This window comes from Sorex araneus, chromosome 11 (genome assembly GCF_027595985.1).
Source record: "Sorex araneus isolate mSorAra2 chromosome 11, mSorAra2.pri, whole genome shotgun sequence".
In the NCBI taxonomy this organism is placed as follows: Eukaryota; Metazoa; Chordata; class Mammalia; order Eulipotyphla; family Soricidae; genus Sorex; species Sorex araneus.
In genome coordinates this window covers 55,317,633-55,335,463 of record NC_073312.1, presented here as the reverse complement: position 1 = coordinate 55,335,463, position 17,831 = coordinate 55,317,633, and the positions used below count along the sequence as shown (strand labels likewise).

The following is a 17,831-nucleotide window of genomic DNA, read 5'->3' as shown; positions in this document are numbered from 1 at the left end:
TCCATTGTGTATCACTTGTATCACTTGTTATACCATTGATCTTCGATTTGCTTGAGTGGGCGCCAGTAACATCTCCATTTGTCCCTGTCGCATGCTAGTGTAGCCCAATGGTAGCTTCTCACTCCAGGAACAGGAAGAGCCTCAAACAATTCATTCAGGGTTTTGACGAAGAAGTCTGATCACCTCGTAGGTTGTCGGCCACACGGTCTTTTGATGTCCCATGGATCCAGTCGGTAAAAGCTCTGGTCCAGTGGTCATCTCTGAATCGCATTACATTTCTGGCCCACCTGATTTTTGATGCTTTGGCAAACGAGACAGCATCCCTGATTCTTGACTGGCGACAAAGGTCGGAACTTCAGATTCCTTCTCTCACTTGAGTGAAACGTGATACTCCAAGCATAGCTCTTTTGATTCCTCTAATTCCATTGTGTAGATGTACCAAAGTTTCTTTAACCAGTCATCTGTTCGCATTTGGGTTGTTTCCAAATTTTGGCTATTGTGAACAATGCTGCAATGAGCATGTCCTCTTAACCACTTCGACACTCTTGAAGACATTCCATGCAGCTCTCTTCCTCCTGTGCAGTTCAGGTGCAAGGTTGTTTGTCATGTTGAGTTCTTGACCTAGGTACACATAGCTGCTGCATTCAAAGATGTTCATTCTGTTGAGAGCAAATTGAATGTCAGGAACTCGTCTGTTTCTCCTGAACATTGTCTTTGTGTGATTCAGCTGCAGTCCGACATTTTCTACACTGATGGTCGAAGTCAGCCAGCATTCCTGCTGCTTGCTTGATATTTTGGTGTTATGAGAATGATGTCATCAGCGAAGCAGAGGTGGTGTTGTTGCCAACTGTCTATCTTCACTCCCATTCCTTTCCAATTCAGTCATCACATTATGTTCTCAAGGGTGGCACTGAAGAGTTTTGGTGAAATGGTGTCGCCTTGCCCTCTCTTTACGTCGATGATCACTTTGTAGAATGGTGAGATCCTGGTGGTGAATCCATAAGACAGCTCACGGAAGATCCTGATGTATTTATAATTATGTAAGATTAAATACAAAAAATATTAAAAGCAGGCACAGAAATGTCTACTAATAAAAAATTATATATGTGTTTCCCAAACCAGAAAAACACTTCAATGAAAACAGTTGCTATTTTTGATGGATTAATGATAGTTATTGGGGGTGAGGGGTGGGGAGTGCTATTCGTCAATCTAGTTCTTAGAATTTATCTGTCGAATCAAGATATAACTTTTAAATACTTTAATATCCCAACTTGATAAGAAATGAAAAAGGGTATTCAATTTACTCACAATTATAAGTTAGAACTCTTGGAAGACATAATAAAAACCTCTTGGCAAAGAGGAGGGAATCATTTTCTTAATTAACCCTAATATTTAAATAATATTAGAGAATATTTTCTATATATTTGATGAAACAAATTCTCACTGTTTTCTTATAAAGCAATGCAGTTTTTATAAGGGATAGGACACTACATTATTTGTGGCAGTGGATAAGAGTTGCTAGTATTCAACTATCGTACATTGATATGGAAAGATGGAATTAATTGATGCAAGTTGGTTTGATCAAGCATGCGGTTTTATCCATTCTTGATTTCAGAATCCAAAATTGCAAGTCAGAGAATAAAATTTGGGACTAAAGTTTGTGTAATCATGTCTACAAGTAAGAACCAGATTTACAAACCCATGTAAGACACAATTTTATAGGCAAATACCATTATTTATGATATGGACAATTGATTAGGTAATAGCTGGGTAGGAAGAAGTGAAAGTAAATTGAAGCCATAAAAGGCACAGGTAGAAGGATTTGGACACTTAGCAAATAATAGGAATCACAGAGAAAAGAATACACTGTGTCTTCCATAGTTACAAAGATTTGGTAATAAGCTCAGAACACTTATTATGCACTTTAGGGTTCTCATAGGTTTTAGGATACACCTTCCAGTGCTCAGGGCTTACTCCCGACTCTGTACTCAGGGACCATTCCAGGTGGTGCTCAAGGAATCATATAAGGTAAGCATATCAAACTGAAGTTTGCAGCATGCAAGTGTCTTACCACGTATGCTAAATAGTGCAGGATTAAGTAATATCTGATTATAGTCTGGCCAATGCTAAATAATCACTTTTGGGGGAAGGATTCTTTTCAGGCTTAGCACTATGAGTCAGAGCCAGAATTAGAAAGTAGTAGTATGTTGATTGAAGCTGAGACAAATGGTTCCTCGCTACAAATACAGACCCTTTTGTCAGCAGGACATAAATAGTAACTTATATTTTTCTAAATTATAGGTATTATTAAGGAATCTTGAAGCCTTTACATTTAATTGGTTAAATTTTAATTAGAAGTTATGAATGTGTTAAATCCTAAATTGTAAAAGATAAGATTGATAAATATAAAACGTTAAAGTCAAAAGATAAAATTTGATGTCTATATCTTTGTTTTCATAAAGTGTTATGAAAATGGCAAACAATTGATTTTATTCTCTAATTACTTGTGAAAATTTTGGAGCCTTGGACAGTTTAAATTTGTAAGCGTAAGTTTGAAAAGTGTTGATAGTACTGCCTAACAAACTGTTAATGAATGTAACTGAATACAAATTAACATAAAGTAATGTGGACAACAAGCTGGTTGTCTGAAATCTCTCAATAAGCATTCCGTGTTATCTGTATTAGTTTTATCTTAGTTTTTTTGACTTGTTTGATAAGTTATCTTAAGTCCAAATGTTCTAAATTCAACATTCATTTGTTACTAAAAACAGAATATTTTAATCGCAAGCATTTCATTAGTGTCCTTGAAACTAAAGAGTTTACCTGTCTTTTTAGAATTTATATTCATCATCCGCATAAAATATTAATTTTTATTCTTATTGGTATAAGATACAGAAAGTTAAAGTAAGAAAACACTATAAGATACAGAAAGTTAAAGTAAAAACAGTTGACTGTTTTTTAAACACTATAAGATACAGAAAGTTAAAGTAAAAACAGTTGACTCCAATAGGTAATGACTGGAAGTTTATTTTGGAAAACATTTTAGTGTATTAGTTTACTAAAATGTATTTACATTAAGAGAAAACAAATTTTTCAGCTGATATATTCTAAATGTGATAGTCAATTATATCTGCAATTACCTTATTGAAAGTTATGGGTTTTTAAGTGAGCGATATTATTTAATAGTTATGAAGTAATTTTATATATAATTCCTTGTTGGTAATTGCTAAAGAAATATTTGCCTCTCAAGAAATTATATATGTGCTGAAGCGATAGCACAACGGTTGGGTTTCCACCTTTCATGAGGCCAACCCGAATTTAATTCCTCCGCCCCTCTCGGAGAGCCCAGCAAGCTACCGAGAGTATCGAGCCCTCCAGGCAGAGCCTGGCAAGCTACCCATGCGTATTGGATATGCCAAAAACAGTAACAATAAGCCTCTCAGTGAGAGATGTTACTGGTGCCCGCTCGAACAAATCGATGAGCAACGCGATGACAGTGACTTCTCCTATGTCCTTTTCCAAAGGGCCATCTAAGGCTCTTCCAGGAATAAATTATACATATACATATATCTGTACTATAATATATAATACCTCAGTGCATGTTATGAAAAATAAAAGTATATAGCAGAGATAATTTATGTAAGTCTTTAGGAAGAACCATAATAACCTCTTCAGAGCTTGCTTTTGAATGAGATTTTGTTTTATTAAGGAAAATTGAAATTAAGGAAACAAATCCAAACGTAAACAAACACATGTTCAAAATATAGAACTAGGGCTACCAGTGGGGATCATGAAGCATGAGGAACTACAGTGGGGAAATACTGGTACTGTGGTAGTAGTTTTGGTGTGGCAAAATATTCTTTGAAGAACAATGAAAAATTCCCACATGCAGTTGTGTACTGCTGTGTTATCTCTAAAATATTAAGATAGAGCATATTAAATTTTATTGCATATCAAATTTTATTTTTTCATTGTTATCACACTATATAACTCAAATAAAAAACTTTCCAGAAAATATATTCAGATAATTGGTATCTATCCAAGAAGTGGAAAACTTCAAGTTATCCTAAAATTTAAAAAACTAAAATAAAAAGCAAGTAAAATTTGTGGAGTAGTCTGTCTGATTCAAAATGAAGGGGCTAAAACCACATTAAAACAACAATCACATGCTGGAAAAGGCCAAAATTTAAAAACATTACGTCTCTTAATTATCCCTATATAGACCTATATGGTAAACATTTTTTGACATTTTTAATAGTATTAATCAGAAAAGTCTGCACAGCGGAAAATTGAGCTTTGAACATTATTGAATGAATTTTCTGGTAAAAAATTAAAGTGAAGCAGTTTTTTCTTTGCATTGATGAATAGCAGCATGACACAGCTTAGTCTGCTTACTCAGAGCATATTAATATTATATTAATAAACATCAGAAAATTAGGGTTACTAATGAGAAACAAAAAATAGCACAAATAAATTAATATCTCACCTACATCTGTGAAGGCCTGACTAGCATTCAATTAAAATAAAACTTTATCTCTCAACATTTAATTCTATGAAATTGCATTATTAGGGAACAAATAATAATAATGTTATGGTTTTTGCCTGTTTTCTGGTTTGCTCTAAAGCAGTGGTGTAGAGAGAAGCTACTTGTTTATTCCAATTCCTAATAGTCTCTCGATGGTGTTTCTAGAAAAGAAGAAAATAAGAAATACTGAATGAAATCTATCAATTCAGTTTAGATGTCATCTCTTTCTGAAGGATGGAACCTGGGAATACTCTGTAGCTCACTGCATACTTATCTTGGTGCAAATGGTTTTATACCAAACTGTGTCTGAGCTTTGGAGAAAGAGATGAGTTTCTGTCCATTAACGTATGATTTGGTTCTTTCTTGGTGAGTCTGTGTGATACTATAAAATGTTATTTAGCACATTATTATACCAAAATCATTAATTTTCTTTCATATGTAATTTATTTTGGTGTAGGATCAGGGGGCCTTTCAAGCAATGCTCAGCAGACCAAGAAATTCCTGCCTGCAATTCTTAACCAACGCCAGTCAGGATTTAGTGTCAAGGATCCTGTGGTGCTGGGGAGGGGGGATGGCTGGAACCAGGGGTAGTTACACACAAGGTGTGCACCTTTAACACATGTAATACAGCTCCAAGCTTGTAGTCTTCTAATCATGATTCTGTTTGGGCATTAAACTACATTTAATCATCATTGTCAGTACCAGTCATTTATTGACCAAAAACTGTTTAGACTAGAATAGATTGATCAGAGACACTTACAGACAGGACACTTAATGCTATTTGTTTCCGATTTAATCAGATAATAAAAGCAAGATTTTAGCGAGCTGAACCAGAGAGATTGTTTAGAGGATAAAAAATCATATGTCTTGCACTCACACAGCCTGGTTTCAATCCTGGACCACAGAATGTCCTCATATCACAATCAGCAGTGATCACTGAGCACAGAGCAAGGGGTAAATGCTGACTTTCTATAGAATTTAATAATTGAAAGCTATATAGGCTTTTATATATTATTATGATATGCATTTTGCTATGATAAAAAATTTTACTGTTTTAAAAGGGAAAAATATATAGGAGGATTTTTTAATATAAATATTTGTGCTTCTGTTATAATGAACACAAAATTGATTTTTTCAATTTATGTTTAAAGTAACAAACTACTGGAGCAATAGTACAGAGGATAGGGCATTTGCCTTGCAAGCTGCCGACCGGGATTCTATTCTTCCGTCCCTCTCGGAGAGTCTGGCAAGCTACCAAGAGTATTCCACCCGCAAGGCAGAGCCTGGAAAGCTCCCTGTGGTGTATTCAATATGCCAAAAACAGTAAAAACAAGTCTCACAATGGAGACATTATTAGTTCCCGCTCAAGCAAATTGATGAAAACGAGATGACAGTGATACAGTGATGTTTAAAGTAAACCTCTTAAGGTTTACATTGAACAAATAATATGTTTTTAAAATGTGCTATATATCCTATGTTTAATTTTAATTTTATACTTGAATAGAATTTTATTAGTCCAGAAATCAAGTGACCAACAAAAAAGATGTGGAAAACTAAAGATAATTATACTTAGTTATAATTTTCACTTTTTTCACTTTTTAATTGAATTTTAATTTAATTGGATCACCAATCAATACAGAATAACAAAATTATTCATGATTGAGTTCAGATTTATGAGGTTCCAAAACTAATTCCTTCACCAGCATCCACTTCCCTCCAGCAATGCCCCCAGTTTCTCTCCCATCCCACAGTTTGCCTCTATGACAGGCACTATTTTTTTTTCCCCCAAACTCCATTTTGTTACTGTGATTTATGATACCATTATCATGCATATCAATTAACCTCCTTTAAGCACGTAGTCCTGGTCCACAGTGAACTGTCACTGTCACTGTCATCCCGTTGCTCATCGATTTGTTCGAGGGGGCACCAGTTAACGTCTCTCATTGAGAGACTTATTGTTACTGTTTTTGGCATATCCAATATGCACGGGTAGCTTGCCAGGCTCTGCCTCCAGGGTTCGATACTCTCAGTAGCTTGCCGGGCTCTCCAAGAGGGGTGGAGGAATCGAACAAGGGTCGGCCGCGTGAAAGGCGAACGCCCAACTGCTGTGCTATCGCTCCAGCCCACGCAGTGAACACTTTCCTTTATAATTGTGTAGTGATCCTTTCCCTGACCCTTCCCTCTCACACCCACTCTGCTGTCATTGGCAAGTTTCCTACTAAAGACTAAGCCTCCTGTACTTCACTTTTATAGGCTTCACATGGGCCACATTTTGCTCTGCTCACAACTTATGTGTGCCCTGTGCTCAGGAATTACTTCTGATGGGGCTGTGGGGACCTTATGTGGTGTCAGCACTCGAAAAGAGAGTTTTAAGTCAAGAAATTTACACCCTTAACTACGTATTTAAGCATCATATTTATTATAAATTAACTCATGCTTCATAAAGATTTCCAAAATATTTAGTCCAAAAAAAATTTATAGAATTAATACTTAAGTAAACTTCTCTGCTGTATGTTTGTGCCTACTAAATATATGGTCATATAATTTTAAAACATTCACTCAGTCCTTTTTATAATGTTGAGTATATAATAAACATTAATTAGATTTGCGGCCTTTAATCTAGCAGCTTGACTTCAAAAACAATTTTAATATTTAGCAAGCACCTTATACAGGTAGGCTAAATATAAAACCTCACTATTTTCTCTTTGTTTTGAGGCCACACCTGGTAGTGCTTAGGGTTTACTCTTGACTCTGTGATCAGGTGTAGGGTAACATTGGTTTGTCCTTTCTCCTTTGCTACAGGGAGCTTAGGCTTATCAGCTTACACCCATCACAGTGCTCCCAAGGCACTCCCATTCCTCTGTGTTTATCTTTAACTTCTCCTCTGTGTTCTCTTCCCCTATCAGATAATCACCTATATCCTCAAATCAGACTCTGTAACTTACAAGGTCAGATCTTTCTAAGGACTTTGCATTTTGTATTTGTAAGTGAAATATTGCTTTCTCTTCACCTTATGTTCTTTGCATAGTTTCCTTTAGAGCAATGACCTTATTGTATATTCACAGGAAGACGGTTAATGCTATGCTTTTGTAACTTGGAGTTAATTGACTCCAAATAATATTTACTCCTGGGCATCTGTCATATTTACTTGACTTAAACCTCAGTTGTGTTTAGTTCCTAACCCTTCAAAAGCAGGGTCCCAATGAAGGGAGTGGATAAACCCAGGGCAAGTGGTAAGCTACCTTAGCATTGAAACAGGACAAGCAAGTGCCATAAAACTTATAATAAGTTAAGAGCACGGCCATGGACAAATTCCATCACAACCCATGGAGAAGTGACTGGACAAGGACCCTGCTAGGATTAGGAAGGGCTAATCTGGCCTGAGAACTATGATCTGGGATCTATAGCAAGATGTTCCCAGGAGAGCCACCCCATAAGATTAATATATCTCTTACTGTGTCCATACAAAATGACTAGAAGGATTATTAAGAAGTAAGTAAATCTAAGATGATCTGATCATTTATGGACTAAGGAAAGAAGTATGCCCTTAGATGAAATTCTGCCCTTGAACAAATTTCCCAGCCTGAGATCTTTACCTTAGAAGAGGCTTCCCCTGAAGGAAGGGAAGGACTTTACATATGTTGATTGTACTATCTTATTTAGGTGTAGTGGCTCTCCCAAACTTTGGAGGTAGAGGTCTAGCCTAGGGCTTCGAGATGGGGTGCAGCAAGATGAGAAGATGAGTAGGGACAGGAGGATATGAGAATGAAGAGAGTGTTAGACTGTATGGGGCATGTAGTGAGACTGGAACAGGTATGCAGGGAGAATGGAATAAGTGCTTGCCACCAACCAGCCTGGCAACCCTGTTTCTTCCCTGAGTCTGTTGGCAGTGGTGGCAGGCTGGGGTCAGGAAGCTGCTCATGGCCACTGAATGCACGTGGTGGGGGAGAGAACCCATGCCACCTCTTTTTGTGATTACATCTCAGGGTCACTGCTGGCAGGCTCAGAGGACTATATGGGATGTCAAGGATTGAACCCTGGCCTGTTACATGTAAGGCAAAAGCTCTATCCACTGTACTATCTCTATGACTCTGAACCTCACTATTCAAATACTTCCATTTTACTTTCAGTAAATAACATGTCATTCATCACAATACATCAATAAATTAATTTTCCTAATAGCCTGTTGATTTCTTTTACAGGTAATTTCTAACTACATCTGACATGCAGGTAGTGGTCAGTGATAACTTACGAGATACAAAAATGAGTAAGAAAATCATTCTGCTTGTAACTTAGTTAAGTGAAAAAATTGAAAATAATAGTATCCTTAATTTCATGATAAAAGGCTGGCAGAGGTGAGGGAAACTGGGGACATTGGTTGGTGGGACATGTACACTGGTGAAGGGATAGGTGTTGGATGTTCATAAAACCCAGTCATGAACAATTTTGCAACCAAAAAAATGTGATATAAAAAAGAAGAGATTTGCTAGACAACTACAACACATAGATACTATTAACATGGTATTTAATACTTATGATAAAAATATAATGTACTATACTATAGTACAATAACTAGTCTCAATTTTCTATTTTGCAAGATACATTATTCACCTCAAAACTTACCCAAAATTCTCCCCTTCCTATCCTATTCTCTTGAAAAACTTATAAAAATATGTCTAAATTCATATTCAAACTCATTTATCTCAATCCTATATATTGTTCTCTAACCACTTCATATTCTTCTGTTACATTTAAACTAAACCTATTTTGCTAGTAACTTAACCCAAATCAGAACTCAAAATTTCAGATATGCAAAAATATTATAAAATACTAAGATAAGTGCTATATAGTAAAAATACATAAAATATTACTGGAGATCTTCATAAAGAATTAACATTCCATACCTTTATCAGAAATAGTAGTCATTTAAGCCTTGGTTTGATTGTTTTACTCAAATTATATATCTTAAGTGTGAATACTTATGTGAACCATAGGGTAGTTTCATAAGTTACTATCATTTGACCTATCACATAGGGATCTGATGATTAGAATCATTAGTACACATAAATAGCTCAGAAAAAGGTAGACACCATGGTTAGTTAATGCTGGACAAGTATTTTGAATGAAAAATTCAGATTAGATTGAAACTATTTAATGAACTTTTATTAATATTATTTTCTGACCAGGTGGGAGCTACTAGTGATTTTTAAATTATTGTTGGAATAAAAAGTTAGGCATTATGAGTTAATAAAATTGGGCACTTTCACCTTAGTAGAAATCACAGAATTGAGAACTTTCATAGAGCTAAAATACAGATTGACAGCTGAAAGAAGTAGGGAAGCAGAAGGCAAGATTGAATAGTCGAAGAGGAAAATGAAACTTCAGTGGCGCCATGAAGCTCTTCTACCAGCCTTGCTTCAGAGACCCATAAATAAATCTTGAAAGAGATCAAAGACGCAGTTAATCTCAGGTCCATGCAAGGCTGAACAACCAAGGGCACATTTGAGGTTGGGGGAGGGAGGAAATTAGCCTGGTGCCCATCGAAACTAAGCTCCTAGGAGCTGCTTGCTTCCACAATACAAAATCATGATCCTAGTCAGACTGCACTTTCTCTGGACAGACATCACTGAGATATTAACCTACTGACAATCCAGGCATGCAGTTTTGTGACTGAAAACTCTGGACTTTCTGAGGGTAAGGATGGGCTACCTCCCCGCACTTTCATGTACTACTGGAAGCCCCAGCAGTCATGTCCACATTCCAAAGCCTCCAAAAGGAGCTAATCCAGGTGTAACTTCCTAGTAAAAATACCAAATGCCCTAAAGAAACATAATGACTTCTTAGTACCTATATTGTAAACAATAATTCACAAAGGGAGAAGAGAAATGTAGAAGAAATGTGCCTGCATAGAGGCAGGTATGTGTTTCTGGGGAAAGAAGATAGGGGTGTGGAAAACGGGACAACGGTGGTGGGAAATGTACACTGGTGATGGGATGGGTGTTGGAACAGTGTCAGACTGAAACGCAAACATGAATAGATTTGTAATTGTTTACCTCATGGTGATTCAATTTAAAAAAAAGAAAAAGAAAAAAAGAAATGGAAGGTGATTTTTTTAGCGCTTTCTTTTAATAAAATAAAATAGTGTTTTTATAAACAAAATTCATTTAGAAAAAATGTGATAGGAGATAAATAGATATGAGATAAAGAGAGAGAACATAGACATCTTCAGAGAGGAAAGAAGACCTTTAGTGCTCTTTTATTCCTTTTGATGGTGATGGCCTTACTATGTAAAGAGCATGACCAATGAAAACCAAACATAGTAGTCAGAAGAAAATGGAGAGGTGGGAATTAAGAAGAAACTAATTTGGTTTGAACTAATTGACTTTAATGTTACTGAAGAGGAACCATATAATTTTATTTATTTATTTATTTTTAATTGGTGAATCACCGTGAGGGTACAGTTACAGATTTATACATTTTTGTGCTCATGTTTCCCCCATGCAAAGTTTGATAACCCATCCCTTCACCAGTGCCCATTTTCCACCACCAGTAAACCCAGCATCCCTCCCACCCTCCCCAATCCCGTCTACCCCCACCCCACACTGCCACTATGGCAGGGTATTCCCTTTTGTTCTCTCTCTCTGATTAGGTGTTGTGGTTTGCAATAAAGGTGTTGAGTGGCCATTGTGGAACCATATAATTTTAAATTATAAGTTTGTCCTTTAATTCACTTTGGAGACTCAAATATTTAATCTGATAACAACAGATATTGCAAAAAGTACATTTTCTTAATATTGAGGGTGTGATGGCAGGGGTTTGGCTACACTGGTGTGCTCTGGTGCTATTTCTACATTTCTGTTAAAGAGTGGCCTCTTATAGTACTCAGAGGACTATATGTTGTGTTGGAGATTGAATAGAGACCAACTGTATGCACAGCATGTCTCTTAACCCCTGCAATATCTCTCAGATGGGGCACACTTTCGCTTGTACATGAAAAGCAAAAGGTGTTGGAGCTAATGGTCTTAGAATGTTGTTGAGAAAAAATTTATAACTTGTTGTATTATCAATAATCAAGAAAACTAAAAAATAAATATTTTAGATATTTTTAAATGTTTTAAAGTAAGGAAAATAAAACAAAATATTTCAAATATTTTCTGTAAAACATCATCACCTCTTCTATGACTATAGTTTTTTTTATAGATATATTAGCACACAAATTTTTAAAAATTAAGGAAGTACTTTGATCATGTTTTAATTTTTAATTTTTTTTCAAACTCAATTATGACAACTTTGTAACTATACCTCACCATGAGTCACTGTATCACTGTCATCTCGTTGCTCATCAATTTGCTGGAGTGGCCACCAGTAACATCTCCATTGTGAGACTTGTTACTGTTTTTGGCAGATTGAATACGCCACGGGTAGCTTACCAGGCTCTGTTGTGTGGGTGGGATACTCTTGGTAGCTTGCCAGGTTCTCTGAGAGGGACAGAGGAATCGAACCCACGTCGGCCTACTCCCCATCCTTTGCCCATTGTCCCAGTTCCTGGGGAGGCCAATCCCAGTTCACTGAACAGCATGGCCCCATCCTCCCTGTATCCTGCCTGCGTGGTCTGCCTTCACAACAACCCATCATGAATAAGTTTTAAAAAATAAAAATAATTTTTTCAAATGACTGGGCTGGAGAGATAATACAGTGAAACTGATGCTCTCCTTGCAGGAAACTCTCCTGGGTTTGATACCTCGCACCACCTATTGTTCCCTGAGCCTTTCAGTGAAATCCAAATGCAGAACCCAGAGTAAGCCCTGACTATTTCTGATGTGTTGCAAAAACCAAGAAACAGTATTTTTTTCCCCAAATAGATATTATCTAACACTGTAAATTAAAAATAAAGTTAGGCAAATTTAAGTTTAATAAAATGATAGAAAGTTGCAGTGTTTACATGTTTCCATATGCAATTATTAGTTTCTATGCCAACTTGTATTTTACTTATTAAATTATGTCTGAATTAAGCTAATCTTTGATTAAACTGTAAAAGTAGTAATTGAGATATTGACGTTACAAGATCTTAACATTTTACAGAAATAATAGCACACAAGAATAAATCAAACACTATGATCTTTTAAAAATGTGACTCTCCACTCTTTTACAGTCTTGAGTAGCCTTGTAAAAAGATCAATCTATTTATAATCTAACATTTCCCTTGTTCATACTTTATCATATGTTGAATTTGCTATCTTTAAGTGATTTAAAGAAAAGTTCTTTGTGGCTTTTAAAAATACAAGAGCCAAGTGAAAGTAGTCTAAGAAACCAAACTGCTCCTTTTGCCCCTTGCAAGCTCATTTTGACATACTGTGATTAGTGGGTGATAATGTGAGATGTGAGATTTGGGTATTTTTACCTTGACATTCTGAAATACTTTTCACTCTATTTCAAGAAAAGTAAGACTTTGGTGCTATTAAATGTTAAAATGGGGTCTAATTGAGAGGCTAAACTTAAAGTTAGCATTATTTGACTTTAATGGACTTTGGAAGTTCTTAGGACATCACTAATTATTTTGCTAATATTTCTTCATCCTTAGTATTCATTTAAGCAACAGAGAACAGTTATTTAGGCTGTTAGAAAATTAATGGGCTCACCTACTTCCCTGTACAATGGAGGTAATTATTTGGTGATTTTCTCTTAATGTTGGGCACCTGTGTGCATTAAAATTTCCAGATGAGTTCTTAGAAATGTGTAAGTGGTTGCTTGTGTCTTAACTTTCATTTAAAAATACAATTACAGCAAGGGTAATTATAATGTTTGTTGCTGATTTTTATTCTTTTAAAACAACTCTGGACATAACTTGATTTTGGTTACTAAGAAAAGTTCACAAAAGTCAATGAATCAAATCCTCCAGGGTCACCTTTTCTAGAAATAATGACAGGAGCTAACTACTGAATTTTTATTAGAAAGAAAATGACAGAATGTATAAAATTATATTGATACTTTAGTAAATCTGAGTCATTTGGAATTTCCTGGGAGTTACTGTTATAGGCATTAATTTGAGCTACATTGAGATCTCATTCTATTCAAAAAATGATCAAATATTTTTATTTTTCCTGTTTTCTCAAATATTTAAGAAAGCAATACATTTGTAATAGTCTGTATGTTTAAAATTTACTATGTGATTGTTTTATGTAATTCATTAAGTGCCCTACTGATATTTTATGCAAATGTTTCTCTTTCAGTCTTATTCTTCTCGTCAATCTGGCATGCTTCAAGCCTAACTTCTTTGTTATTTGGTATTTTGTCCCACAAGGAGGTGCTAAATGGTTACTCCAGACTCTGCACTCAGGGATCACTCCTGGCATGCTCTAGGGGTAATATGGGATGCTAGGATCGAACTAGGGTCGGCTGAGTTCAAGGCAATCACCTGACCTACCATACTATTGCTCCTTTTCCCAGACTTAACATCTAATTGCATAAAACATTGTGTATGTGTTTTAGGGAGGTGATCATGTTTGAAACATACTGTGAATGATGGTCAGGAAATAGCCTGGCTGTATTATATGATAACTGTTGGGAATACTCTGGATTCTTTGTGATTCCAGTAGTCTGCCCAGAGTTGGCTACATGCAAGACAAGTGCCTTACTTACCCACTATACTATTTCCTTGGCTCCTAAATTTATAACAATATTGTTTTTTGTCACTTGTCACTTGTCATCTCATTGCTTATCAATTTGCTCGAACGGGCACCAGTAATGTCTCTACTGTGAGACTTGTCATTACTGCTTTTGGCATATCGAATAAGCCACGGGTAGCTTGCCAGGCTCTGCCTTGTGGGTGAGATACTCTAAGTAGCTTGCCAGGCTCTCTGAGAGGGGGGAAGTAATCAAACCTGGGTTGGCCGCATGCAAGGCAAACACATTATAATATACTTTACTTTTTAAACTGTCACCTACCAACTGTCACCTACCAAGCTGGAGTGGGAAGTCTTCCTCTCTGGCCTTTGCTTGCCCTCAATGTCTGGATCTGGCTTCACATTATATCCATGAACTTCCCAAAGAGATTTTGAAAATTTATTCCTTCCAGAGAATTTTTAAATCAACCTTGTCAGATCTAATAATCAACTGAAATCCATATGGATGATGGATGTAGGCATCTAATTCTTAATCATCCTCCACCATATCAACTTCCTGCCCATTTATTAATTTCTTTCTCTTTGGTGTGTCAAACAAGGTAGACTTTATAGAATGAAACTTGCTTGGAGAGATGTGAAGGAAGAGAGAGGCAAGTATATATTCAAAAGAGCACATAGGCTCTTATGTGCTTATAGCACATATGATAATAGCACCAGTGGTAACTGGAAAGAAAAGATTAATTTCTCATTTACCTTCACTTTTCCCGGTGAGAATTTAGTATCTCAGGGAGGAGAATTTTAATCAAGTTATTTCCGTGAGTGGGCTTTATATATTGCCTCCTACTTTCTGAACTACTTAAAAACTCATAAATTAAATTTGTGTTCCAATGTTTACTTAAAAAAATCTCCCTCTAACTGATAGCTACCTTAAGTTCTAAGAAATTTTAGAGTTTTGACTTGTTTTTATTTAGATTTTTACCTGCATATTTTCTTCTATCTGGCAAATAGATAGAGACACACAGATTGACAGACAGATATTTAAGACATTTTATCTTAGTTACTAAATACAGTAGTCATAGTATAGTTTTTTGGGGGAACCGTTCTTAGAGGTGCTTAAGGGACCATGTGATGCCAGGGATTGAACTCAGAGCTCCAACTCTTCAATATATCACCTTACTATATTATAGACTTTAAAGTGAAATCTATGTATTCAATAAATATTCATTGTAATAACAGTTTAACATTATACAAATAAAATAAAGGGACATTGTGATCTAAAGAGCATTGAACTGTTTATTGTTTTAGTTTAAAACATTCTGTTTATTTTAATGTAAAGAAAGCTGCGACTGTTGATACAATTCTCGAGTTGAAATTGATAAGAAAGCTCCAATATTAGCACGAGTAGTATATGAAACCAAATTTATGTGAAATTTGATATATCTCATCACAGGGTTGTTAAATCTTTGTCTAAGAATTTATTAAGCTGTTATTGCTAGTTGGGGTTGCTGTTTTATTTGTTTGTTCAGTTTAGTTAATTTCTGTGTTACTTTCCCATCTAATTTGGTATACTCCTAGTGGAATTTCAGTATTGAGGCATTAAGTAGCCAGAGACTTTAGGATCTATGGTCTGGGCTAATCAGTTGACATAGAGACATAGGAACTGGTGCTTCCATAAATTTTAGTAGATTGAACCAAAGATGTTCAGCTTGTATCTTCTCAGAGTTGTAGCTGGAAATTCAGAATGAAAAAAGCAGGGCTAGTAGGTTAGTAAATGTGGCAGCACCTATGTCTGAACTATTTGTTGATCTGAAACTAACCAGACATGGTTACTGATTTTAATAGTTAAAATAGTACAGATTAGAATTCTAGCTGCCATTAAGAAATTATTATGAATTAAAGCATTGTGGACAGTGATTGTAGAGAATTTCCAGAGGAATTTAACTGCAAAAAAGCTGATATGGAAACTGTATATATAAAGTAAACCTGAGTATAGATTAAAAAAAAAGTTTCATTTTTAAAGTAAGGATGAACAGCTGTCTTATAATTTGTATAAGTAAAGCTAAAAGTAAACATAAAGTTTAAAAGCAAAATAAATGTGAAATACTCAGATCAAGGCATAACTAACTTCAAAGGGAAAGAAAATTATTGTTTCTCTAAGATTTGAAGACATACTGTAAAAATACGCATACATTTAACTTTAGAACTATATTATGACAATTTGAACTATTTCACACATTATACCTTCAATTTTAATTTGAATCTATACCTCTGGAAATGAATAAAAAATATGTGACCCAAAAAATAGTTTGAACTTTGTTAGTGAGACATAAAATTCACACATTTATCAACAATATTTTTTCAAATTAAACAGAGTAACAGTTGAACTCAGACACATGGGCTCATATAATTAATGATCTGCCTGGTTGTTTAATCTATTTCATCAGTCTTAAGTAATCTAGAAGGTTGATGATTAAATTGATTCAAGAGGAGAAAGTTTCAAGAATTTTTGAGGCACATATAAATAAGGATAGTATGACTATTCCATCTATGATGCAGAAGGAGATATGAAACCTGGATTAATGAGAATGGAAAGGGCTTTCAAGAACACATTATTGAGTAGGAAAGTGATGGTACTGTGGTCAGAAAGTTATGCATTAACTCTTATGCCTCAAAAACTTTAATGTATTTTGAGCAAAACATCTTCATAACATTCCAAATTAGAATCTAGTTATAAAATTGATTGAGTAAAATTGATTAGTAAAACAGTTTGATAAATTTTAAAAGCTGTACTGAAGCACTGTAGCACTGTTATCCCGTTGTTCATTTGATTTGTTCAAGCAGGCACCAGTAATGTATCCATTTTGAGACTCGTAGTTACTATTTTTGTTATAATCGAATAGACCACGGGTAGCTTGGCAGGCTCTGCCATGAGGGCGGGATACTCTAGGTAGCTTGCTAAATATAAAGTTAAAATAATTAACCTAGAATGACTATAGATCAGAGAATACTCTCCATGAAGGTCTGCATTTTCGCCACTCTCACACACTAAAGAATTTGAAGATGGAATTGCTACATCACTGTAATCCCGTTGCTCGTCGATTTGTTCAAGCGGGCACCAGTAACATCTCTCATTGTGAGACTTATTGTTACTGTTTTTGGCATACCGAATATGCCACGCGTAGTTTGCCAGGCTCTGCCATGCAGGCGTGATACTCTCCGTAGCTGGCCGGGCTCTCCAAGAGGGGTGTAGGAATCGAACACGGGTCAGCCGCATGAAAGGCGAATGCCCTATTGCTGTGCTATTGCTCCAGCCCATCTAAGTGAATGTTGAAATTAATGAATGGTGTCCTCAAGCCAGTGTGCTCTCTGGAACATGTATCTCTTGCCTGTCTCTATGTATTTATGCTTATTTGCTTTCCCACTCTGGAGAAGCCTATGTGCTCTTTTGAATATATACTTGCCTCTCTCTTCTTTCACATCTCTCCAAGCAAGTTTCATTCTATAAAGTCTACCTTGTTTGACACACCAAAGAGAAAGAAATTAATAAATGGGCAGGAAGTTGATATGGTGGAGGATGATTAAGAATTAGATGCCTACATCCATCATCCATATGGATTTCAGTTGATTATTAGATCTGACAAGGTTGATTTAAAAATTCTCTGGAAGGAATAAATTTTCAAAAT

General features: G+C 35.7%; 1 protein-coding gene across 1 annotated transcript in view; it reads left to right on the top strand.

The window, feature by feature from the left end:
• Positions 1-17,831, top strand: part of PCDH15 (protocadherin related 15) — a 1,456,321-nt gene that overhangs the window by 1,376,300 nt on the left and 62,190 nt on the right. The gene's annotated exons all lie outside the window — the stretch shown is intronic.